Genomic DNA, 27,046 nt, shown 5'->3' with positions numbered 1-27,046 from the left:
CCAAGTCACTGTGAGTCACGCGCCCTAGTGAGCTAAACCTCGCCATAACAATAAATAGAACATACTGGAGGGATAGATTCCTGTTACAGACTCCCCATGCTTTGGAACAAAATTCCAAATTACATCAGGCAGAGCCCCTCACTAACACTCAAGAGAAACCTTGACGAGTGGATGGGTAACAGAAAATACACTCCTAGGATCACTTCATTGGCTCTGCTTGACAGAAGATCAGTTAATTAATCAATGGGGCAGCGAAAGCAGACACACTCTGGCTAGGCTTATAAATGCCCTTGGGCAGATAGCCTAGCACCTACCTATGAACCAATACATCTTACTTGCAACAGTAGATTTTCAAATTTCACACTGCCTCCATGGCATATGGGTTCTCTGCCTGCACAGCTTTCCTGAGTTTAGAATCCTTTTCACTGACTCTTTGTGATAGGAGATTGGCTAAGCCTCTGCCAATAGGGGGAAGCCTAACCTCTGACACAGAAAATTAGTTGTTCAGGTAGCTTTTAATGTTAAGAAGGAAGAACCAATGAAGACCAGAAGCAAGAATTACCCCAAAACCAACTAATTCACAGTCAAAAAACACCAACACAAATAACTAAAGCCAATCAACAGCACAACAAGGTTGAATACCATCAAACTGCATATAAAATAAGGGGGATGCTGGGTGGGTGCTGCCCAAAAACTATTACAGATAAGTAGGACTTGCACAACTGTAATATGTCCTTTATTTACACTGCTTCAGTAGCATATGGGTAGATTTGCAAAGCATACTCTACATGGGAAGAGGAAAGATAAGAATCTAGGAGCCCTTGGAGAATAGTCCTAACAAAGCCTGTTCTGGTACTGGAGAATAAATGGAGTTTGCAGTGCTTTGTAAAGGTATGGGGAGAGGACCAGGTTGCTGCCTCTAGAATGCTTCTACAGTATACTCCTTTCCAATATGTCACATAAGAAGATAAGGCTATAGTGGAATATGCCTTAACCGTGCCTTTAGTAGCTTTACTAAGGTGGGAGTAACAAAAGCCAAAGGCAGAGGGCAACCAATGAGCAACTGTTTGCCTAGTGACAGCCTGACTATTCAAAGCCTCAAAAAGTACAGTTGTGTACACTTACCATAAATGTAGGTGTTCGAGTGTATTCACTGTTGCAGTCATTACATTTTGTAAACTGCTGGCAGGTTGCCCTCAGTCGGCCTGATTAAAAAAGTCTTGGGTCCTGCGTCGGTTGTTGTCCCTCCTTCCATGACGTCAGGTCGTCAGGGGTATAAAACATGCAGCCAACGCCATTACATCAGTTTTCCTGCCCCAAATGTCAGGTGCCCCCCAAATGGGGAGCAATATATATATATATATATATATATATATATATATATATATATATATATATATATATATATATATATATAAAACAAAAAACAACTTGTAACCAAAAGGAATAATCCACAAAAACACAGTTGCGTTCCGGCACTATTAAGGCTGTCCCTTCTTTTCCACTTCCTTTTTACTGCACCTCCGTACTAAATGCCAGCATGAACCACGAACAAGCGAAATGTATTAAAATACTAAATTCTTTAATGTAAAACAACAAAATAGACGTAACATTACGTCTATTTTGTTGTTTTACATTAAATAATTTAGTATTTTAATACATTTCGCTTGTTCGTGGTTCATGCTGGCATTCAGTACGGAGGTGCAGTAAAAAGGAAGTGGAAAAGAAGGGACAGCCTGAATACGCAACTGTGTTTTTATACATATATATATATATATATATATATATAAACACAAAAATATACCTCCAAACAAAAACAAATACACCAAAAAGGCTTTGAGCTGGAGGTGGTAAGTGATCATGCTTGATGAAAGTATGAACTGAACTCCAGGTAGCGGCTTCTAGAATATCCCTGGTAGGAACACCTCTGAGAAAGGCTGCTGAAGTAGATGCAGCCCTGGTGGTGTGAGGTCTGATCCCCTGGGATAGGTTTTCCATGGTGCTTATAACAGAAATTAATACAATGGCTTATCCATTTAGAAATGGTTTGCTTTGAAATAGCCTTCCCCTCTGCCCCTGCAGCAAATGCTACCAGCAGTTGTTCAGATTTTCTTCGAGATTTAGTCCTGTCCAAGTAGAACCTTAGTTGTCTGTGTACATCCAATGAATGTAGAATCCGCTCTCCCTTGTTCTGTGGATTGGGAAAGAAAGTTGGCAAATGAATGGACTGATTAAGGGCCACACTGGATACCACCCTGGGCATGAATGATGGATTGGACCCGAGTGACACCCTGTCCGCATGAAAGATGATGAAAGGCTCCACTGCCATAAGGGCCTGTAACTCAGACATCCTTCTAGCTGAAGTGATTGCTAAAAGGAAGGCTGTTTTCCAGGAAAGAAATTTAAGTCTACAGTTGCAGCTGGCTCGAAAGGAGGTAGAGTGAGTTTCTCCAATACAAATTTAAGGTCCCAGGCAGGGGTTGGAGCTCTCCAGGGTGGTCTCAAGATTTTGGCCCCTCCGAGATACTGCTTTAGAAGAGGATGAGAGAAGAGGGGGGGGGCTGTGTTGTAATGAGCTGAAATGGCTGAGGCATGGATTTTTATGGAAGAAAAAAAAAGTACAGTTTTGTACCTACCATAAATGTAGATGTCCGAGAGGTATGCATCTGCAGTCCTAACAAATGGGTTGTCCTGCCTCAGGCAGCCCTTCGGTCGGCCGGATTCCAAAGTCTGGGTCTGGCCTCGGCTGATGTCGCACTTCACCCGACATCATAGCTGCTGTTAATTGGGTATAAAGGCATCAGCCGACGCCATTTTCCTCAGTGTTTCTTGCCCCAGATGCCAGGTGCCCTCTAGGAAGGCTAAATTTGGATACATGCAAATGATTCCAAACAGTAGAGAGCAAATAACAATAAACATGTATATACATATATACAAACAAATACACCATAATAGATTCCCCCAGCTAGCTACAAGATGGGCAAATACCCTAGGAGTACCACAGAGGGGAAGGAGGGTGGGTAATCCTGACTGCAGATGCATACCTCTCGGACATCTACATTTATGGTAGGTACAAAACTGTACTATGTCCTTCAAGGATGCATCTGCAGTCCTAACAAATGGGTAGAATACCATAGCCAAACTGGGGGAGGAGGCACTAAGAGATTATGGTGTAGTTAAGATCCCTTGCAAAACAGCAGTGGCAAAACCTGCTCGGGATCTGGAGTATAAAGGTAGATTATAATGCTTGGCAAATGTATGCACGGAGCTCCAAGTAGCAGCCTCTAAAATGTCTTTGGTAGCCACTCCTCGTAAGAAAGCTGTAGTAGTGGCTGTAGCCCTTGTAGAGTGAGGTCTGATGTTTTCTGGAGTTGCCTTTCCATAAAAAGAGTAACAAAATCTAATGCAATTTCTTATCCATTTTGAGACTGTCTGTTTTGAAATTGCTTTTCCTTCCATTCCTGTTGCATATGCTACCAGAAGCTGGTCAGTTTTCCTATTGTTTTTGGTTCTGTCCAGGTAGTAGCGCAATTGTCTGTGCACATCCAAGGTATGCAGTAGTCTTTCCCCCCTGTTCTGTGGATTGGGGAAGAATGTTGGTAGGTGGATTGCTTGGTTTAATGATACCCTGGAGACCACCTTTGGCATAAAAGTAGGATTAGTTCTCATGGACACTCTATCCTGATGGAAGATAAGGAAGGGCTGTACTGCCATTAATGCCTGTAATTCAGAAACCCTTCTTGCTGAAGTGATTGCAAGCAGGAAAGCAGTTTTCCAAGATAAGTACTGTAATTCTGCTGTTGCTGCTGGTTCAAAAGGGGGAAGTGTCAACTTTTCTAACACAAAGTTCAAGTCCCATGTAGGCAATGGTGGTTTCCTTGGTGGCTTTACATTTTTAATTCCTCTCAGAAACTGCCTGAGTAGAGGTTGAGAAAAGACTGGAGGATCCATGTTGTATTCTGCTGAAATTGCTGATGCATGAATCTTAATGGAGGAATAAGACAGGCCATTGTGGAAAAGCTCTGCTAAATATTCCAGGATGTTAGCTATGTTTGGCAATGATGCATCTATCCCTTTTGTGGCACTCCAAATGAGATATCTTTTCTATTTTGCTGAATAAGTTTTCCTTGTTGAGGGTCTGCGAGCCTCCAACATAATGTCTTTAACCCTTTGAGATAAATCTGGGTTATTTTGTCTTATGTAATGTTCCAAGCAGCTAGCTGCAGTGTTTTCAAGTTTGGATGCAGGATTTTGAAGTTGTTCTGTGTTAGCAGTAGAGGAACTAGGGGTAGAGACCATGCATGTTCCCGAGACATACTCCTCAGTAGCGGGTACCAGTGTTGCCTCGGCCAGTCTGGAGCTATCAGGATGATCCTTGGGTGATCTTCTTTGATCTTCAGTAGCACTTTGTGCATCAAAGGAAGAGGTGGGAATGCATATGCTGTCAGGTTTTCCCAACTGAAGGACAGGGAGTCCACCTTCCAAGCAAGTGGGTGGTATGTCCTTGTGCAGAATTTTTTCAATTGGTGGTTGTGTGGGGATGCGAACAGGTCTATTTCTGGTAGTCCCCATTTCCTTGTGATGGATTTGAAGATGTCTGGATGCAGCATCCATTCGTGGGCATTCGTGGTAGTTCTGCTTAAGATGTCTGCTAGTATACTTTCTTTTCCTGGCACAAATACGGCCTGGAGCTGAATGTTGAGGTTCAGGGCCACATTCCAGAGGTCCATTGCCATCCGGCATAGAGGATATGAATGTGTGCCTCCCTGTTTGTTGATATACCACATAACTGTGGTGTCGTCCGTCCTTATCAGCAAATGACCCTGCTGAAGAAACGGTCTGAATGTCAGAATTGCCTGCTTTACTGCCAGCATCTCTTTTTGATTTATGTGTAGGTTCAGCTGGTCTTGAGTCCATAAGCCTTGTATGCACTTGTCCACCATGTGTGCCCCCCAACCGAGGTCTGAGGCGTCCGTGGTGATAGTCTGGCTTGGGTGAGGCCTGTGGAAGGGCAGTCCTTTGTTCAATTGACAGGCCTGGGCCCACCACTGGAATTCTTGCTTCAGGCATGGAATTATTGGAATTTGGGTTTCTAGGCTGTGCTTGTGCTGAGACCATAAATTCCTTAGGTACCATTGCAACTTCCTCATATGTAGTCTGGCATGTGGAATCAATATTATGCAGGATGCCATGTAACCCAGGGCTTGCAGGATTTTCCTTGCTGTAAGCTGGTTCTGCGTTGTTAATGCCATGAAGTAGAGTGGTAGTTGCTTCTGCTTTTCTGCTGTGAGGAATGCCATTTGGTTTGATGTGTCCAGTTCTGCACCCAAGAAAGTTATCCTTTGGGATGGTATCAGCCTGGACTTTTTTGTGTTGACTGTATATCCCAGGGCTTGCAATAGGTGAATAACCTTTCTCAAATCTTTTGTTAATTTGTTTTTGCTGTCCGCTTGTAACAGGCAGTCGTCCAGGTATGGATAAATTTGAATTCCCTGGAGCCTGCAATGAGCAATTACTGATGCCAGGCATTTCGTGAATACTCTGGGCGCAGTAGATAAACCAAAAGGCAATGCTGAGAATTGATAATGCTCTGATCCTGCAAGAAATATGAGGTATCTTCTGCAATTTGGTCGTACGGGGACGTGCAGGTATGCCTCCTTGAGATCTAGAGTCACCAGCCAAGACTCCTTGCCCAGCATGGGAAGAAGTTGCTGTAGGGTCAGCATCTTGAATTTTGGAACAATGAGATATGTGTTCAGAGCGGACAGGTCGAGGATAGGTCTCCATTGGTTTTCCTTTCTTGGTACCAGGAAAAGTCTGGAATAAAATCCTTGTCCTTGTTCCATAGCCGGTACCTTTTCTATAGCTCTCATCCTTAGTAAGTAGTCTATTTGCTCTAGAGCGCTTGTCTTTTGGTTTGGAGGTAGGTTTGGCATTCCTCTCTTCCTTGGTAGAGTATGGAAGTGAAACCTGTAGCCTTTGTCGATTGTCTGTAAAATCCATTTGTCTCCTGTAATGTAATGCCAGTTTACTGAAAATAAGGATAGTTTTCCGCCTAAGGGTGCTTGTAGTTGTTCCCTGGTAGGCGGTTTCAGAGCCAAGTCACTGTGATTGTCCTGTGGAAGTGGTAGTAGCTGGGTCTGTGGCAGTACTTCTCTGGTTGTTAGGCTGCCACTGACGTCCCCTATAGGCACCTCTGGATTGACCTCTGCCTCTTGGGCGCCTATTTCTGACTCTGTGCTCTGGTGGTGTCTGGAAAGGACCAATTCTTGGAAGGCCAGTTCCTACTAAACCTCGGAGGCTGGACCTGTAAGAAATCCTTGACTGTCTGGACAGATTTCGCTTTTTCTTCCACCTTCTTCAACACTTGCTGTGCAGGGGAGCCAAACAAACTGTGTTTTTCCATGGGAGCATCTAGAAGCTTTGACTTTACATGGTCTGGTAAGGATTGTTCTTTTAACCATGCATGCCTTCTGATCACTGTACCAGTCATAGCTGATCTAAAGGAAGCCTCCAGTGCATCATAGCCACATTTTAAGGAATGATTACTGACCTGCTGAGTGTTATGTACTAAATCCTGAAGGGACTTACGGTCTAAAGGTTCAGGCGAGGACAGTTTTTTAGTTAGCTGATCTAACAGAAATTCCTGATACTGAATCATGTGGAATTGACAGTTTAAGGCCCTAGCCGAAAGAGTAGCAGAAGTATAAACTTTTTTTTACCCCATCTCTCTAATGCCCTAGATTCTCTTTCAGAGGGGAGGGGGTTTTTGGCAGAGGCAACTGCTACAGCTTTGGGGCCCTGTGAAATAGTTTCAGGATCTGCAATAGGAGCCTTATACAAGTGATAATGTGTGTCCGGAACCCTGTAGTATCTGTCGGGCTTAGCAGGGGCCGGAGGAAGAGAGTCAGGGGCAGTACAAGCATCATTAAATGCATCATCCACAACTGTAAGTACTGGAGGAATGGCTAAAGGCCTATGCTGTGGCAAATGTAAAAAGGTCCTAAGCCTTTTCCTAGAGTCTGAAAAATCCTGGCCCTGCCATTGAAATTGTTCTCTCATAGCATGCAAGGTTTCCCAAAAAGAAAATTCCTCAGGAGAGGCAGAAGGGATGGAGTCTTCTGCATCAGAGTCCTCATATGGAGAATAAGGGCCTTCTGGAGGATTAGTATTTTCTGAATCATCAGAGGAGTAATCTGTAGAAACTGGCTCAGGGGGCTCTGCTCTAGGCCTTTTCTCTGGAGGGGGTTGAGAGGCCCTGTCAGGGTGAGACTGGGATTCCCTGATCAAAGAAATGAGATCCTCTGCTAGACTAAGCATTTGAGTACTAGAGCTAGGCCTGTGAGAGGGGGTTTTAGCAGGCACGGTCTTTGAAGATTTAGCTGCTTCAGCCCTGGAAAAAGCCTTAATTGACATGGATGCAGGGGGTTTAGCAGCTCCACGTGCAGGAGTAGATATATCTAAAGGGATAGTATCTGATAAATCCTGAGAACTTGTAAGAGCAGGTGGAATTTCAGTAGCAGATGCAGCCATGCTGGATGAGGCCTCGGCTGTAGGAGGTATGCTTTCGGCCGAAGGAAGAACCGAGGACTCTGTTTCAGCCGAAACCGAGACACTCGCGGTTGGCTTAACGAAACCGCGGACCGCGAGTGTCGGTCCTTTTCCTTACGCTTTTTAGCTAATTGTGGAGTCGGAGTCTCCGACGGCATGTTGTAAGCAAAAGCGGAGCCGAAAAACTCCTCTACAAACTCCGACCGACGTCTAAGTGTCCGTCGGTTGAAGGAAGCACAGGCTAGACAAGCTGCTACGTCGTGGTCTGGGCCTAAACAAGGTAGGCAGTAAGAGTGGAAATCTTTATGAGGTATTTGTTTCCCACAGGTTAAACAGTTATTCACTTTTTCTGACATCGGCTGAGGCAAGAAAGAGTCCCTAACGGGGTACTTAGCTTTTTAGAAGTCTTCGGTAGTAGCAATCTCTGGTTCTGACCGACCGGCACTTGCGAACAGCTTCTGCTTCGGGCGCCACGCGGCAAGAAAGACTGAGGAAAATGGCGTCGGCTGATGCCTTTATACCCAATTAACAGCAGCTATGACGTCGGGTGAAGTGCGACATCAGCCGAGGCCAGACCCAGACTTTGGAATCCGGCCGACCGAAGGGCTGCCTGAGGCAGGACAACTTATTTGTTAGGACTGCAGATGCATCCTTGAAGGACATCAGGCCCTTGTGAAGCATCTTAGTTAAATATTGCAAAATCTGAGGTAAGTTGGGCACTGCTGTACTCCTCCCTTGAGATTGACTCCAGGCACAGAATCTTTTCCATTTGTCAGCATAAGATTTTCTAGTACTAGGTCTTCTTGCCTCCAAAATGACATCCATCACAGGTTTGTTGAGGGATGCTGAGGGTGAATTTAAATGATAAGCCAGGATGCAAGATTCAATGTTTGAAGCTGAGGGTACAGAATTTGGTTCTCCTGCTGAGAAAGTTAGGAAAGTGTCTGAAGCAGGTGCCACAGAGAAATGTGTGACACACTGCGCAGGAGCTGGTACCAGTGGTGGCGAGGCCAGTCTGGAGCAATCAAAATCATTTTTGGTTTGTCCTGTTTGACCTTTAGTAGAAATTTGGACAGCAAAGGCATAGGGGTAAAGGCATAGACTGATAGGTTTTTCCAGCTGAAGGACAGAGCATCCACTTTCCAGGCTTTTTTGTGATGAGTTCTTGTACAAAATTTGTCCAACTGGTAGTTCTGGGGTGAGGCAAAAAGATCTATGTCTGGGCTCCCCCATTTGCATGTCAACATGTTGAAAATCTGTGGTTCCAGTTTCCATTCGTGAGGGTCCATGAGATTTCTTAGTTCGTCTGCCAGAACATTCTGCTTTCCTGGCAGGAATTGAGCTTGTAGTTGTACTTGGTAGCTCAAGGCCGTGTTCCACAATGCCATGGCTAGTCTGCAGAGGGTGTAAGTTGGTTTTGTTTAAACTGACGAAAAGCTTGCGTGGAGCTTAAATAAATTCATATATTTTATATTGTTTTTCTTTGTGGCTGGTGACTTGATTCAGAGCATCGGAGGTCACCTGGAGAGTTTTCTATCATTCTCTTTCTTCATTGTAGTCTGCAGAGGGGGTAGGAATGTGTACCCTCCTGCTTGTTTATGTACCACATAACCATGGTGCTGTCCGTCTTTACCAGCAATTGTCCTGGATGAAGTTAATCCTTGAAGGCTGTCAGTGCATTCTGTACAGCTAGCATTTCTTTTTGATTGATATGAAGGTGCATTTGATTTGGGCTCCATTTGCCCTGAATGCACTTCCCTGCCAGATGAGCCCCTCAAGCATAATCTGATGCATCTGTAGTTAGGGTTTGGGCGGCAGGGGATGGTGTGAATGGCAGTCCCTTGTTTTGGTGGCAGGCCTCTGCCCACTATAGGGACTCTAGGCACAGGCAAGGTATGATAGGAATCATTGTTTCCAGGCTGTGACAATGTTGACTCCATAAACTTTTTAAGTACCACTGAAGTTTCCTCATATGCAGTCTTGCATATGGAATTAGAAGAATGCATGAGGCCATGAACCCCAAGGCTTGCAGTATTTGCCTTGCAGATAGCAGGGTTTTTGTGGCCACCTGTTTGAAGTCAGTCACAAAATGAATTTGCTTTTCTGGCGTAAGGAAAGTCATCTGGGCAGTTGTATTCAAGCTTGCACCCAGGAATGTAATTTTTTTGAGAGGGTACCAGCTGAGATTTCTTTTTGTTTATGGTGTACCCTAGGTAGGTTAGAACTCTTTTTACAAACGCCAGATGTTTTAGAAGAATGGCCTGGTTTTCTGCCTGAATTAGACAATCGTCCAGGTATGGATAAATCTGAATATTTCTTTGCCTGCAAAATGCAATTACTGGAGCCAGGCACTTTGTGAATACCCTGGGCGCAGTAGAAAAGCCAAAGGGCAGTGCAGAGAACTGATAATGCATGCAGCCTGCTTCGAAGCGTAGGAATCTTCTGCAGGATTCCCTGATTATGCAGGTAAGCCTCTTTTAAGTCGAGAGTTGCCAACCAGGCATCCTTGCCTAGCATAGGAAGTAACTGGTGAAGAGTCAGCATCTTGAATTTTGGAATGTCCAGGAAGGTGTTTATAGTCAAGAGGTCCAGAATTGGACGCCATGATTTGTCTTTTCTAGGTACCAGGAAAAGTCTGGAATAGAAACCTTGTCCCTTTTCGTCTTCTGGTACTAGCTGAATAGCCCTTATGTTTAGGAGGGACAACACTTGTTTCTGAGCCTCTGCCCACTGATTTTGGGGCAGGTCTGGCCACCCGTTTGGAGTTGGCAGCGTGTGGAAATGAAATCTGTATCCTTGGGACACTATATTTAAAACCCATTTGTCCTGGGTTAGAAGTTGCCAGTTTCTTGAATGAAGAGCCAATTTTCCCCCCAAAGGGGCAGCTCAGAGGTAAGTGCTTGGTAATTTCAAAGGAAAGTAATTGAGACTTTTTACCATAGGGTGGGGCCTTGTTGTTTCCAGATTTGGAAGTGGAAGCACCCCATTGTTTAGTCCCTTGGGACTGAAACCTGGTGGTTTTGGAATGTCTGGGTTTGGCCGTAGTGGCTCTGGAAGGAGCTGGAAAGGACCAGTCCTCAGTAGGCCAATGCCTACTAAATCTAGGAGGTTGTACTTGTAAGAAATCACTCACAATTTGCATAGATTTAGCTTTATCTTCCATTTTTTTTAGAACTTCTTCAGCCTTATTGCCAAATAAGCGATCCTGCTTTAAGGCAGCATCCAAAAGTTTTGTTTAAAATGATCACGCAGAGACTGCTCCTTAAGCCAAGCATGCCTTCTAAGCACAGACTCAGTAACAGCAGCCTTACAAGAGGCCTCTAAAGAATCAAAACCACATTGTAAAGTACGTTTGCCAACTTGTTCAGCTGAATGCAATAAATCCTGCAAATCTTTATTCTCCGCACAGTCAGAAATCAACATAATTTTCTGTTTAAGCAGTCCCATGATATGCTGTTGATATTTTAGCATATGGAATTGACAGTTTAAAGCCCTGATTGCTAAGGTTGCAGAAGTATAAACCTTTTTACCCCATCTATCCAGTGTCCTGGAGTCTCTATCAGAATTGGTAGGATTTTTAGCAGTAGAAGCCTTAATGCCCTTGGGCCCCTGAGAAATGGTTTCAGGGTCCGCAACAGGATTTTTGAAAAGGAATTTTTGGGACTCAGGAACTCTGTAGTACCAGTCTGGTTTGCTTGGGGCTGGAGGCAAGGAATCAGGGGCCATACTGGATTCCGAAAACACATCAACAATATCTAGTACAGGAGGTATAGCCAAAGACCTATGCTGAGGAAGAAAGAGGAAATCCCGAAGCATCTTTTTGGATTCAGAGAAATCCTGACTTTCAAAGTGGAAATGCTCCCTTAAGGTATGTAAAGTTTCCCCAAAAGAGAAATCTTCAGGTGGAGAAAGCAGAGGGAATGGAATCCTCTGCATCAGACTCATCATACGTAGGTATGGACAAATCCAGATCATTAGAAGTGTCAGAAAAAAACAGAGTCCTGTTCAGAAGATTCATAGTCAAATTCAGTCCTAGGCCTCTTGGGGGGGGGGGTTGACTACCCCTGATTAGAGCAATTAAATCTTCAGCCATTTTGATCATTTGTTTTTTAGGCCTAGGGGCCTGAACATGTGGCCAGGGCATTGTTTTTTTTAGACAGAGATCGAGATTTAGGCCTTAGCACTGAAGCTGGAGTCTGTTTAATATGCAAATCTGTAGGCCTGAATACTCCCTCAGACACCGGTGCCTGCTCAGTGGCTCCGGACCCATCCAAGGTAGAGACATCCACGGGTTCCATATGTGAAGCATCTCACGGCATACCGGACTCTGAATGGGTCTCAGTAGAAGCCTGCGAATCAGAAGCAGCAGGTATCAGGGGCTGCAAAAGCACCTCACTGAGTACTGGCAAACTGGCGACTGGCTTAGGAGAAGAGTCGTTGGCAGTTTTGGACCTCAACGGCCAGTCTCTGTCTTTTTCTTTGCATTTTTCTTTGGTATTCCGGTAGTCGGATGGCTAACAGACGTCATTTCTGGATAATTAAACCGAGAACCGAAATATTTTGAAGCAAAAATGTACCGACGATGGATAGTGCACTGATTAAATAAAGCACAAAACCAACAGCAAGGTACATCGTGGTCAGGGTCTAGGCAAGGAATACAGTACAAATGTAAATCCTTATGAGGTATTTGCTTCCCACAAGTAATACAATTATTAACTTTTACTGACATCGGTAAGAAGCAAGAAAAAGTTTCCCCAATGGGGTACATAGCTTTAAGTTGAAGACTTCGGTTCTGAAACTCGAAAATGAATATTTCAGGAGTCAGCCGACCGGCATTTGTGATCTGCTTCTGCTTCAGGCACTGCGCAGCAAGAAAGACTGATATAATGGCATCAGCTGCATGTTTTATACCCCTGATGACCTGACGTCATGGAAGAAGGGACAGCAACTGACGCAGGACCCAAGACTTTGTTAGTCAGGCCGACTGAGGGCAACCTGCCAGCAGATTACCCAAATGTAATGACTGCAACAGTGAAACACGATGAACATCAGGAAAACAGCTGCTCAGGTTTCCTGGATGGCTTAGTCAGTTCTATCAAGGTAGTACCCGAGATACCTGTGCATATTCAAGGTATGCATAATCTTCTCTTCATATTTTTGTGTTACAGAAAGGAAACTGGGAGAGTTATGGCTTGATTCATGGTAATAAATTCAGTAACAACTTTTGGCATGAGAGAAGGATTAGTGCACAGAAACCTGTTCTAGTGGAAAACCAGATAAGGTTAGCCCACTATGAGAGCCTGCAGCTCAGTGACATGCCTTGCAGATGTCAGATCAATAAGCAAAAATAGTTTTCTAAGTGATAAACCTCAATGTTAGCCTGAAAGGCAGGTTCTAAAGGAGATCACATCAATTTTTCAAGAACAAAGTTGAGATCCCAAAGAGGAGGAATTTGTTTTTGAGGGGATCTCAGTTGCAACATTCCTTTTGTAAACTGAAAAAGAGAGAGATGAAAAAGGGGCATCTATGAGCAGACTAGCTGATACAGCAACAAGATGAATCTTGACAGATGCATAAGTCATTGTTGAGTAGTTCACAAACATTTCAAAACTACAGGGGCAGATACCATACCCGGCCCTCTGATAACAGTTAGGAATCACCTAGAAAACCTCTTCCACTTGTAAACATGACAAACATTTCTAGTTGCAGTCTTTCTTGCCTCCTTCAAAAAGTACAGTTTTGTACCTACCATAAATGTAGATGTTCGAGTGTAGACACTGCTGCAGTCATTACACTCTGGTTATCCTGCCATCAGGTGGTCCCGCAGTCGGCCAGAGTTCCAAAGTCTTGGTCCGGCGTCGGTTGCTGTCGCCTCCTCCCTGACGTCAGTGCGACAGGGGTACATAAGATGCAGCAGACGCCATTTTCTTCCATTTTTCTTGCCCCAGATGTCAGGTGCCTCTAAATATGTAGGCAATTCCAATTGCTAATAAAACATACATAAGAAAAGCAAAAAACAACTTACAGCTACCAGAAAATACTCCCCATAGGTAGCAAGAGTAGAAGACATAGGTACGTACCAGCCAGTGAGAGGGGAAGGAGGGAGGGTAAAGTACAGTTGTGTACACTTACCATAAATGTAGATGTTCGAGTGTCTTCACTGTTGCAGTCATGACTGTAGGGTTCTCCCCTGCCGGCAGGCAGTCCTCGGTCGGCCAGAATCCCAAAGTCTGGGTCCGGCGTCGGCTGTTCAGCCATGCTCCCTGACATCAGAGCGCCAGGAGTACAAAGCTGACAGCCGACGCCATGTTCTCCAGTTTCTCGCCCCAGATGTCAGAAGTTCCAAAATGAGTAAGGTCCCATACCCTTTGCAAATACACCTCAGAAAAAGGGTGAAAAAAGGAACCACACAAAAGAAAAAATAAGAGGGGACAGGAGGTATGGAAACCCAGACTGCAACAGTGAAGACTCTCGAACATCTACATTTATGGTAAGTGTACACAACTGTACTATGTTCATCGTGTTTCACTGTTGCAGTCATGACTGTAGGGTAGAGTCCCAAAGCAGAATGAAAGGGAGGTGGTCATAAGTAGAGGGGGTGGCTATAAGGCCCTGCAAGACTGCAGAAGCAAAGCCTGCCCTGGACTTAGAGTAGAGAGGAAGATTGTAGTGCTTGGAAAAAGTATGCACTGAACTCCAAGTTGCAGCTTCCAAAATGTCTTTGGTAGGGACTCCCCTGAGGAAGGCAGCTGAAGTGGCAGCAGCTCTGGTAGAGTGAGTCCTTATACTCCCTGGGATTTGCTTTCCATGGTGTGAATAGCAAAATCTGATTCCATGAGCAATCCATTTAGAAATGGTCTGTTTTGAGAATGGCTTTACCTTGGGAACTTGAAGCATAAGAAACAAACAATTGCTCTGATTTCCTGATGTCCTTGGTTCTGTCCAGGTAAAAACGTAGTTGTCTGTGTACGTCCAAGGAATGCAAGATCCTTTCCCCTTTATTTTGAGGAGTGGGGGAAAAAGTTGGCAAGTGAATAGTTTGATTTAAAGCAACTTTGGAAACCACCTTAGGCATGAAAGTACGATTAGTCCTTAAAGACACCCTGTCTTGATGAAAAATAATATAAGGTTCTACAGCCACAAGAGCTTGCAACTCTGAAACTCTCCTGGCAGAGGTCAGAGCTAACAGGATGGCTGTCTTCCAAGATAAAAACTTGATGTCAGATGTGGCAGCAGGCTCAAAAGGAGGTAAGGTGAGCTTTTCCAAAACATAGCTGAGATCCCAAGCAGGAATGGGAGGAGATCTAGGGGGCCTTAAGTTCTTAGCTCCTCTGAGAAACTGTCTCATGAGCTGGTGGGAAAAGATTGGAGGGTCTGTATTATAATGAGCAGAAATAGCAGAGGCATGACTCTTTATGGAAGAGAAAGAAAGACCCTTGTGTAAGAGGTCTGTCAGGTAAAGTAGAATCTGAGGAATGTTAGGAATAAGAGGATCAGAATCCTGAGCCTGCATCCAGGAACAAAATCTTTTCCATTTTCCTGCATAAGACTTTCTAGTGCTAGGACGTCTGGCTTCTAAAATGACATCCATAACCTGCTTGGGTAGGAGAGAATGATTCAAAGACCCTGGATTAACCAGGCCGCCAGGCTGAGAGTTTTGACATGGGAGTGTAGAACCTGACCCTGGTGTTGGGACAGAAGGTTCGGAGTCTGTGGTAAAACCCAAGGGGGCTCCAGACAGAGGTTTTTCAGAGTTGGGTACCAGAACTGTCGAGGCCAATTTGGGGCCAGCAAGATTATCATCTTGGGCTTGTCCTGTTTGATCTTTAATAATACTTGTGGAAGAAGAGGAAGAGGTGGAAAGGCATATCCCGAGAGGTTTCTCCAACTGAATGATAGTGCATCCACTTTCCAAGCTAGTTCATGGAAAGTCCTGGTGCAAAAAATCTGTAGTTGATGATTGAGGTGGGATGCAAAGAGGTCTATGTGAGGACATCCCCAGACTGCAGTAATCTTGAAAATTTCGGTATCCAGCATCCATTCGTGTGGGTCCGGAAAGGTTTCTGCTCAGACTGTCTGCCAGGAAGTTTTGCTTCCCTGGTAGAAACTGTGCTTGAAGGTCCAGATTGCAAGCTAGAGCTGTGTTCCAAAGATCCATGGCTAGTCTGCAAAGGGGATAGGAATGAGATCCCCCTTGCTTGTTTATGCACCACATAACTGTGGTGTTGTCTGTCCGTATCAGTAGTTGTCCTGGTTGTAGAAGATTCCTGAAGGCCAATACAGCTTTCTGAACGGCTAACATTTCCGTTAAATTGATATGCAGGTGCTTCTGATCCTTTGTCCATAGGCCCTGCAGACAGTTGCCCTGAAAATGGGCTCCCCATGCATAATCTGAGGCGTCCGTGGTCAGTATCTGAGTGGCAGGAGGCAGACAGAAGGGTTTTCCTTTGTTTAGAGTACATGCCTTGGACCACCAAAGGAATTCCTTTTGAAGACAAGGCAGGATGGAGATCAGTATGTCTACACTGTGGCAATGCTGAGACCATACACTTTTTAGGTACCACTGTATTTTCCTCATATGTAGTCTTGCATATGGTACGAGAAGGATGCAGGAGGCCATGTAACCCAAAGCCTGCAGGAATCTCCTTGCAGATAGCTGAGTTAAAGTTGCCAAGGTTTTGAAAGTTGAGGCCAGCTGTAATTGCTTTTCGCATGTCAGAAATGCCATATGGGTTGTTGTGTTTAAAGAAGCGCCCAGAAAAATTATCTGTTGTGAGGGTGTCAAATTTGACTTTTTTATGTTTACAGTGAATCCCAGGAACTTGAGAAGATTCTGAACAAACTCTAGATGCTGGAGTAAGACATCCTTGCTGTCTGCCTGAATAAGACAGTCGTCCAGATAAGGGTAAATTTGAATTCCCTCGAGTCTGCAATAAGCTACTACTGGAGCCAGGCATTTGGTGAAGACCCTGGGTGCAGTAGACCATCCAAAGGGCAGCGCAGAGAATTGAGAGCGTCTCGATCCGGCCTTGAACCTGAGGTATTTTCTGCATTCCTGCCTGATAGGAATGTGTAAATATGCCTCCTTTAAATCCAAAGTTACCATCCATGCATTTTTGGTCAGCATTGGAAGTAGCTGCTGTAGAGTAAGCATCTTGAATTTTGGTATCTCTAGAAAAGTGTTCAAGACTGACAGATCCAGAATGGGTCTCCATGAATTTTGCTTCCTGGGGACTAGAAAGAGCCTTGAGTAAAAACCTTGTCCCATCTCTGAAAGTGGAACTAGTTCTATGGCTTTCATAGCCAAGAGAGCTTCCACCTGGTTTAAGGCCTCTGACCATTGATGTTTTGGAAGATCTGGCCATCCGCTTGGCCTTGATAGGGTATGAAAATGGAATTTATAACCTCTTGAAACTACATCCAGAACCCACTTGTCTTGGGTTATAGGAGTCCAATTTAGGTGAAAAAGAGAAAGTTTTCCTCCGAGAGGGGATTCCAGGCAAGAAGTTCCTGCAGCCCAACAGAGGGAGTCATTGAGTCTGTTTCCGATGAGCTTGCGACCTGTCCTCTCCTCCCCTAGGGGTGGAAGCAGTCCACTGTCTTAGTCTATAAGAGGCTTGCATTTGAGGCCTTCCTCGGGAGTGTCTGTATCTACCTCTGAGGCCTGTCTGAATTGGGAAAGGGCCAATTTTTTGTAGGCCAATTCCTACTAAATCTGGGTGGCTGTACTTGTAAGAAATCTTTAACTGTTTGCATGGATTTTGCTTTGTCCTCCATCTTTTTAATCACCTCTTCAGCTTTAGATCCAAACAAAACATTATGCTGAACAGGAGCATCCAATAATTTAGCCTTTACTTGATCTGGCAAATTTTGTTCCTTTAACCATGCATGCCTTCTAATTACTGTGCCAGAGGCAGCAGCCCTACAAGAAGCCTCCAAGGCATCAAATCCACGGTGTAAACCATGCTTTCCAACTTGTTCAGTGGCATGCATTAAGTCCTGTAGCTCCTTATCATCTGCACAGGCGGAAATGAGAAGTTATGTACCTACCATAACGTTCCATGTTAGTTGTCTTCTCTCGCCTTCTTTCTTGTTGGATGGGTCCGGAGCCGATCCTCGGCTCCGACTCGGCCACTTACTAAAGCTCGAGAGCTAATTTTACCAGCTCGAGGCAACCCTATATCCCATGATGCAAGATGATGACTACCCGGATCTCGTTTGGTAGCCAAGGAAATTATGCAATATATTCCTCCAACTGGAGAGGAGGAGGAAGAGGTAATAATAATAACAATAATAATCCCCCGAAAAAGATCAACCTGATCTAGTGACACTAGAAAGCTGATTAGTTGGAAAAATTGGATTAAGACTCTTAAGGGAAGAGGAACAATCTTCTCGGTCTGACCAGGCTAGGGGGATGGTGGGCGGGACGCAAGAAAGAAGGCGAGAGAAGACAAAGGAACGTTATGGTAGGTACATAACTTCTCAATGTTAAGTTGTCAATCTCGCCTTCATTCTTGCTGGATGGGACCGCGTCCCTAGCACCTCTATCCTGGGTGGCTCAATGGAACAGACTCTTGAGAACGGTGGAACCAAAATTCGCTCTGTCTCTGGAGGCCAAGTCTAATTTGTAATGTGAAACAAAGGTATGAGGAGAGGCCCATGTGGCTGCTGCACAAATAGTGTCTATTGGAAGTCTAGCCTGAAAAGCTGTAGATGTAGCTAGAGCTCTGGTAGAATGGGCTTTTGGCCTAGAAATCAACTCTTTACCTCTGAGCTGATAAATGCAAGTAATCACAGAAGACAGCCATCTAGATAGAGTTACCTTCGATACTGGAAGGCCTTTCCTGTTCTCTGCATAGGATAAAAACAGTTGATCAGATTTCCTAAAAAGTTTGGTTCTGTCCAGATAATATCTGAGTTGGCGGTGAACATCGAGATAATGTAGTTTTTGTTCCGCTCTATTAGAATAATTTGGGAAAAAAACTGGAAGATCAATAGATTGATTTAAGTTCGTTTGCGATGCCACTTTGGGTAAGAAAGACGGATTAGTCCTTAGAGAAACTCTGTCTTTGTGGAAGATTAAGTAGGGAGGACGAATGCAGAGGGCATGAAGCTCAGATACTCTCCTGGCAGAAGTAATGGCGACTAGAAAGAGTGTCTTCCAAGAAAGAAATTTCAATGAACAGGTAGCCGCAGGTTCGAAAGGGGGAAGAATCAAGGATGTTAAAATTAAATTTAGATCCCACTGTGGTGGGGGGGTCTCTAATTGGAGGTTTAAGTAAAAATATACCTCTAAGGAATGCCTTGCAAAGTTTATGTGACATGATGTTGTGGTCCAACAAGCCTATATGAATATCTGAAATGGCTGCCAGCTGAACTTTTACTGTGGAGGAAGAAGATCCTGAATGAAAAATCTCGGCTAGGAAGTCCAAGACCGAATGAATCGGAGCAGTAAAAGGATCTATATTCCTAGCTTTTGCCCAGAAGGAGAAACGTTGCCATTTACTAGTGTAAATCCTTCTGGTGGAAGATTTAAGGGAAGCTACTATGATATCCCAGACGGGATTAGAAATCATAGGAAGCCTGGCTAGGGATGGACGTGGAGCAACCAAGCAGTGAGGTTGAGGAGAAGGTATGGATTGGTGCAGCTGCCCCGACTGGTGGGTCAGAAGATCTGGAACCGGGTCCAGATGCCATGGCTGTACCAAAAGATAACGATGTAGGAACGGAAACCATATCTGTCGAGGCCAATAAGGGGCAATGAGAATCAACTTGGCTCTCAAGGCGGTTGCTTTCTGAATTACTTGTGGTATCAGAGGGAAAGGAGGAAAGGCATAAAGAAGTCCCCGGGGCCAATCTTGGATTAGAGCGTCTCTGGGGGGATGGCCTGGAAGGGGGAAGAGAGAGAAGAAGTCGGGGCATTTTCTGTTTTGAGGGGTAGCAAAAAGATCGCAGCAAGGAAGGTCCCACTTCAGAAAAATCTCTTCCGTCACAGATTGTTTGAGAGACCACTCGTGAGGCATGAGAACAGCTCTGCTCAACCTGTCCGCTATGATGTTGCATTTCCCGGGGATATGCGTTGCTATCAGAAACCGCTGAGAAGAGATTGCCCACTGCCAAAGTCTGAGCGCCTCTCGACACAGTGGATAGGACTTGGTTCCGCCCTGCTTGTTGATATACCACACTACGGACATATTGTCAGTTTGGACTGCAATCGTTCCCAGGGGAAGAGAGTCGTGGAGGGCTTGCAACGTTAAAAGCACTGCTCTCAACTCCGGGACATTTATGTGCAGGTGGCATTCGAAAGGTTGCCAAGTGCCATGGACCATCCTGCCCTGATAATGCTCCCCCCACCCGATCAGGGAGGCGTCCGATGTAACCGTGGCGACCGGGGCGGGAGGAACAAAGGGTCTGCCCTGATGGACTTGAGGGGACAATATCCACCAGGTCAGATGCCTTTTGCAAGTTGGAGTTATTATGATCCTGTGACGCATGGGAAGTTGTTGAAAGGACCATTGGGCGAACAGCATCCATTGTAGGAGACACATGTAAAAGCGGGCAAGGGGAAGAAGTGTTATGGTGGCTGCCATAAGACCCAATACTTTCAGAGCACATCTGGCCTGAATTTTGTTGCTGAGAAGAATCACATGGATGTGGTTTTGCTTGTTATTTCCCAGGAAGCTAATTCCACCTAATACGCAACTTCTCAGCGCTTCTGTGGATCACTAGTGATATCTGCATTGCTTACTGTACTTATTTCCTTGTTTCACTTGAAAGAAAGTTACTGTTTGTCGTTTTTGCATTTAGTTACTTGTAACACATTGCACTCAAGTTACCTGGCACTTGCTCACTAAAGCAATTATATAAGTCAGCACTAAAAATTAAAAGCACTACACCCTCACTCCCCACTGGCCCTTGTTTTCAATTAAGGATTTCCCAGTATTATTCTAGCATGTCCAAAGGTCAGTTGTCAATCTCCTCTCCGGTCCAGCTGGTGAATCTGGGAATCTTGAGGCAATGTTATAACTGCCTCATGTACACAGACAACCCTCTCTTCCTCCCACATAACACAAATACTTGAGAGATGCAGCTATTTAGCCAAACTGGAGGCTGAGCTCTCTCAACTCAGGACTGGCAAGACCAGACAGGAGGAGAAGGCAACTACACACACCACAAAACCAGCCTCACATAATGCTACCACTCCACTGAATCAAACACATAAACACACAAAGACATACTGGAGGCTCTGAGTAAAATTTACCTAAACGGCAGAGGCCTCCAAAGCAGACACCCAAACAACTGCTACCTCAAGACACCCCACAAGCAACACATAAACCACAAAAGCAGTGTGCAAAGCAGTCACAGCCCTTAAGGCCAAATACAACACCAAACATACTTGTCATAGGTGACTCCATAGTCAGACACACTGACGTCCCACTCACCAGGCTGAACAAGGAGAGGGTCACAGTAAGCTGCCTATTGGGCTAGAATCCGCCACATAACACAAGCACTCGGGTCACTCCACGGCAAGTACAAATATGACACAGTCATTGTCCATGCTGGTGTGAACGACCTGAGACACACCTCCCTGGACTACATGAAAAGAGACATAGAGGAGCTCTCTGATTATGTAGCCCAGGCAGGTATGACCCTAACCCTGAGCAGTATCCTTCCTTCACCAAGAATGATGCCACAATATAGAGACAAGATGATCAGCTTTAACAATTGGCTTAATGTCTGGTGTCATTCAAAGGGGATCCAGTGTCTGTCTGCCTGGGATGACATGCTTGACAAGCCACGCTGCTTCAAGGGACAGCTTGCACCCGTCACCCTGGGATTCCGGATATTGGCTAAGGCTCTTGCCACCCCATAGTGCCTTTTTAGGCAAGGCTCAAATTCTAAACCTACCACCCTAGAAAACAAAATGGGAAGAAACTGAGGGTAATGCTGCTCAATGCCAGAAGTCTAAATATCAAAATGCACGCACTCGAGGCCCTTCTCAGTATGGAGAACATCGATGTCTGTGCTGTAACTGAAACCTGGTTCAAGGCTCCTGAGAGCACCCCGCACTATTAGGTTTTACCTCATATCATGTGTTCCGCCCCAAAACCCGGACCACACCACAAAAGGAGGGGGTGTATCCATATTCATAAAGGATACCCACACCTCCAGGTTGGTGGCAACGCACGAAGCTTCGGAAACCATCCAGGTGCAACTAACCATAGGCAAAACTGCTCTACAAATTGTAGCATGCTACAGGCCACCTTCTCAAACTCAGGAACCCCACACAGCCTTCCTGAAGACACTGGAGGGTATAAATGTATCTCCAAACACCATCATATTGGGTGACTTCAACTACCTGAATATAGACTGGGAACATTACTCAAGCCCTAACTTTCTAGCCCAACGGTTCCTGGAGTTCATAAATTCAAATGCCATGGAACAGCTAGTCACTGTTCCCACGAGAGGAGAAAATATACTAGATCTCATTGTCACAAACATGGGGACAAAATGCTCCACACCGGAAGTATATCCCTCATTGGTGAGATCTGATCATAAACTAATCTCACTGGAAATCCACATCCCGCCCCCACCCCAAACAAAAAGACCATAGTGAAGAACTTCTCTAAAGCAAACTTCACACTACTCAAGACTGGTGTGGTATCCTTCAAGGCCCCTGAGCCAGAGGAAACCACAACCCAAGCTGCGGAAGCCCTTACAAATGCCTTCTATGAACTCCAGGACTGCATGGATCAGGCAATCCCAAATAAAACCAAGACTCTTTCCACAAAGGGCAAATGTCCAGTCTGGTGGACCCCAGCCATTAACAAACTTTACAATAAGAGGAGAAAGCTATTACATGATAGAACAAAATCCATAAAAGGGAAGTCACCCCTGATCATTATTAGTAAAAAAATATGAGCACTCATAAAATCAACTAAGGCCAATTTTGAGAGAAAAATTGCCATGGATTCAAAGGACAATCATAAGGCCTTTTTCAGCTATGTTAGGAACCTGGGTGGAAACTCCCAGATATGCTCAGAATTAGTCCAAAATGATACAAAATCACTGAACCCACAGACATTGCCAACATACTGGCAGACAGGTTCAGTGCAAACTTCACCCCTCTCCCCTAAAGGAGAGATAACTATCCCAGCCGAGTGTAGCCTCCCGGACATCTCAAATGCGCAGGTGAAAGCTGCTCTCTCTAAAGCTAAAAACACAGCATCAATGGGACCGGATGGTGTCCCCGGCTGTGTGCTACACGAGCTAAATGAGGTATTAAACCTGCACATAAGGCAGCTGTTTAATCTCAGCCTTACCACAGGATACGTGCCCAAGGAGTGGCGTACGGCAACTGTGGTCCCACTCCACAAAGGCGGCACCTCTACGGACCCTGGTAATTACCGCCCCATAAGCTTAACAAGTCTAGTCTACAAAGCTATGGAGAGGATCATAATGGAGCTCATAAACAAAGATATAGGGGACTTGCAGACATTGGACCCGACCCAGTTTGGCTTTGTCAAGGGAAGATCATGCCTTTTGATCTTGGTCGACTTCTTCGAAACAGTCACCAAGGCCATTGATGAGGGAAAGGCAGTCCATACAGCCTACCTTGACCTTGCAAAGGCTTTCGACACAATACCCCACTCGGGTATTGTAGAAAAACTTACCAGCTTAAATGTAAACCCATATGTCACAAGATGGGTTGCAAACTGGCTTAAAAACAGAACCTACAGGGTTAGAGTTGCTGGCGCTGTGTCAGACTCCAAGCCGGTCACAAGTGGTGTCTCACAGGGCTCGGTCCTTGGCCCCCTATTGTTCGGCATCTACTTCTCAGAAGTACAGGCCAACATGGGAGGACTTTGGCTGACAAAGTTTGCAGACGACTGCAAACTGGGCGCCATAGTGGAAAGTGCATCGGACACGGATATCCTTCAGAAGGGACTCACGGAAACAGATAGCTGGTGCCAGAGCCACGGCCTGAAGTTAAACGCCAAAAAATGTATAGTCATACCCTTCGGGAAAAACAAGGTAACCCCAAGCTACCATATAGGTGGCAATCCACTAAGCACAGAAGAGGTTATCAGGGACCTGGGGACCCAGGTTGACAGTGGCCTTTCTTTTGACACTCACGTTGCTAAAGTGGTTAGAAAGACCTTCTACATTGCCCACCTGATCATGAAGGGATTCACATCCAGATCTAGTGCGGTCATTGTTCCCCTGTACTCTTCACTTATCAGTCCAATGATCGAGTACAATGCCCCATTCGGGATGTATCTCACCCGACATCTGCAGCAATTGGAGAGACCCCAAAAGTTCCTCACCAAAAGGATAAAGGACTCCAAAATCTGTCATATGCTGCCAGATTGAAGAAACTCCAGCTCTATTCAGTCGCATACCGTCTGCTCAGAGGTGACATGTGCCTGACACACAAGGCCATGTCCAACCCGGAATTAATGGACATGCTCCACCTCAAAAAATCCAAATCCACCAAAACCACTAGAGCAAGCGACTTAAACCTTAGCACGGATATAAATAGGACATGCTGGAGGGATAGATTTATCACTCAGAGACTCCCTATGCTGTGGAATAAAATCCCGGTCCATGTGAGGCAGAGCACCTCGCTGACTCTGTTCAAGAGAAATCTAGACCTGTGGATGGGAGATCGTAGGTTTACCCCGGGAATCATCTCTGTGTCACTGCTGGACAGAGGCACAACAAACTAATGGGCACAGTATTTTTTCATATAAGGGGTGGTGTAAGCCACAAAAATTTGGGCTAGGCTTATAAATGCCTTAGGGCAGATAGCCTAGTATAAACCTATGAACCTATGAACCTATAATATCCAAGATCCTTTGGTCTGTTAACTTTGCTGAAAGTTGTACGGTGTCCAATTTGGCGCCTATAAAGGTAATAGATTGGCAAGGCGACAAGGCAGATTTTTCGAAATTTATAGAAATCCCTAGCCCTCTGCAAATGTGAATGGTGTAATCTCTGGCTTGGAGAAGTTGATGCCTGGTGGTGGCAGTGAGGAGCCAGTTGTCTAGATATGGAAACACCTGGAATCCTTGACGTCTCAGGTGAGCCGTAACCACTGCCATACATTTGGTGAACACTCTGGGGGCTGTAGTGAGTCCAAATGGCAGGGCTCTGAATTGGAAGTGACTGTCCCCCAGCCGAAAGCGGAGAAACCTTCTGAGCCTGTGAATTTTTATGTGATAGTACGCATCTTGAAGGTCCACCAAGCACATCCAATTGTCCTTGCCCAGAAAGGGTAGAATGGACTGAAGCGTGACCATCCGGAATCTTGTTTTCTTTACAAACTTGTTTAGTTTGCTGAGATCTAATATTGGTCTCCAGTCCCCTGTCTTTTTTGGTACTAAAAAGAACCTTGAGTAGATTCCGGATCCTATTTGGTCTGTTGGGACTGGCTGGATGGCTCTTTTTGCTAGCAGTTTTGATATCTCTGGTACTGCTAGTTCCCTTAGACCAGGTGGAACGTCTGGAAGGGTTCCCTTTTGCTGAACTGGGGTTTGAATAAAGGGAATTTTGTAACCCTCGGATATAATCGACTGTACCCATTTGTCTTGAGAAAGGGAAAGCCAGGCTTCTGGGTACAGCGATAATCTTCCCCCGACTGCCTCCGAAGGTGGGCAACATCTCAGGGATGCTGGAAGGGTTGGTCAGAAAGAGGCTCCCTGCTACCCTGATTCTGCAGACCCCCTCTGCCTCTAGGGCGGCGTATGTTGCTGTTACCCCCTCTGCCTCTGGGGGTAAACTGACCTTGTGCGTCAGACGTGACTCCTTGAGATTTGCGGAACCACATTTTCCCTCCCTTCTGACCTTTTGGGTAAAGTCTTGAAGGGGTGGAGAAACGGACTCCTACGGCAGAAAGAGTCTTGCCATCTTGTTCGCATCTAGTCAAGGTGTCTTTCACTTGAGGTCCGAACAAGGTCGAACCATCAAAAGGAGAGTTTGTGAAGGATGCCTTGAAGGGGTCTGCAAAATTACAAAGCCGCATCCAGGATTGACGCCTTAAAGCCACTCCTGTGCCTGTGGCCCTACTCACTCCATCGGCTGCATATGAAATGAGCCGCATGGAGGAGTTAACAATAGAGTTTAGGATTCCTAGCTGTGAGTTAATTTTATCCTGGGACCCAGCAGCTGACGGATCCTGTAAAACTTCTCCCAAATCTTTAAGAACATCTCTTTGAAGGCGGGTGAAGTGACACAAGTAGTTCAGCGATCGCATGGCAAAGGTCGCTGAAGAAAAAATTCGCTTGCCGTACCTATCCATAGTCCTGGAATCCTTGTTAGGAGGATGGACAGGTACTGAAGGATCAGCTAGTTCCTTCTTGGTGGCTGCAGCCACCACCATGGCATCAACCGGGACACCTTTTGTCAAATATTGCCTATCAGGTGGGGCCGTGATGAATTTAGAAGGCCTCCGAGGAATGGGTTCCACCGAATCTGGGGCCATCCACGTCTTCTGAGCCACCACGTCCATAAGAGGGTCGAAAGGCGGAGACACCCAGGAGGTGGAGGGTCGAGACCCGAACGCCTCCAGGTATACCGACTCGTCCTTGGAAGGATTAAGGGAAGGCCAGTTCCCCCTCTGCTTAAGGAGTTCAAGGATGTCTGAGAAAGAGACATCCTCAGAGGGGGACCTTGGGGATCCCTCCGACTCATCCAAGTCAGTATCGGATGCAATAGACTCGGGGGAGTCTAGATGTTTCCTCTTACATGTCCTCTTACGCAGAGGTTCACCTGACGGGTCAGGAGAAGCCTCGGAAGAGGAAGATATTCCCAGTGGGGAAACCTGAGGCATTGGATCTCTGGGTCCGGGAGCAAGAGAGTGGGAAGAGACGTCAGCAGGCACTGTAGTGGGAGGAGCTGATGGAACTGACCATTGACTATGCCCTAGGGCTAGTACACTCCTCATCACCTCGAAGGCTCCCCCAGTCTGAAAGGTCAGGCGGCTCCGGCTCCGAAGAGATAGGAACCCCAGGCCGCACCGACAGGGACAGCTCCGAGGCCGATGTTGGGGCTGAGCTCACCAGCGCCAAAGCTCCGAGAGGGAGAACGGGGTCGGACAAGGGTCCGATGCCACTCGCCCCCTCGGAGCCGACGAGTGAAACCAGACGCCCGGATCCCTCCAATGAAGGCCTCAAGGAGGAAATCGGAGCAGAGGACGACGGAGTCGAAGGGGGGGGGGGGTGGTGGTATCGGCTCCGAAGTCAAAACAGTCACGGCTCCGAGGAGCTCTGGCTCCGAGCTCTGTAGGAGAGTCGAAGGAGGAATGTTAGGTGGATGTGTGATAGCTACCGTCTGTTGAGACGGGCTATGGAGCATTTGGGCCAATGACTGAGACTTTAATAGTCTACTCACCACTCTCTCAAGGTCGTGGTCAGACAGCCTGAATGACCGAGAAGACCAGCTCCGATGGCTCTGCTCTGAGAGCAGGGGTGATCTCGGAGCTGAATGTATCGAC

The 27,046-nt window shown here is 45.7% G+C and overlaps 1 protein-coding gene across 4 annotated transcripts in view; it reads right to left on the bottom strand.

The window, feature by feature from the left end:
- The window catches only part of LOC122788129 (speckle-type POZ protein), a 1,772,079-nt gene that overhangs the window by 446,540 nt on the left and 1,298,493 nt on the right, over positions 1-27,046 (bottom strand). The gene's annotated exons all lie outside the window — the stretch shown is intronic.

The sequence above is a fragment of the Protopterus annectens genome, chromosome 13.part0 (assembly GCF_019279795.1).
Source record: "Protopterus annectens isolate FY-2018-M chromosome 13.part0, PAN1.0, whole genome shotgun sequence".
In the NCBI taxonomy this organism is placed as follows: Eukaryota; Metazoa; Chordata; order Ceratodontiformes; family Protopteridae; genus Protopterus; species Protopterus annectens.
This window is presented reverse-complemented; position numbering and strand designations above follow the sequence as displayed.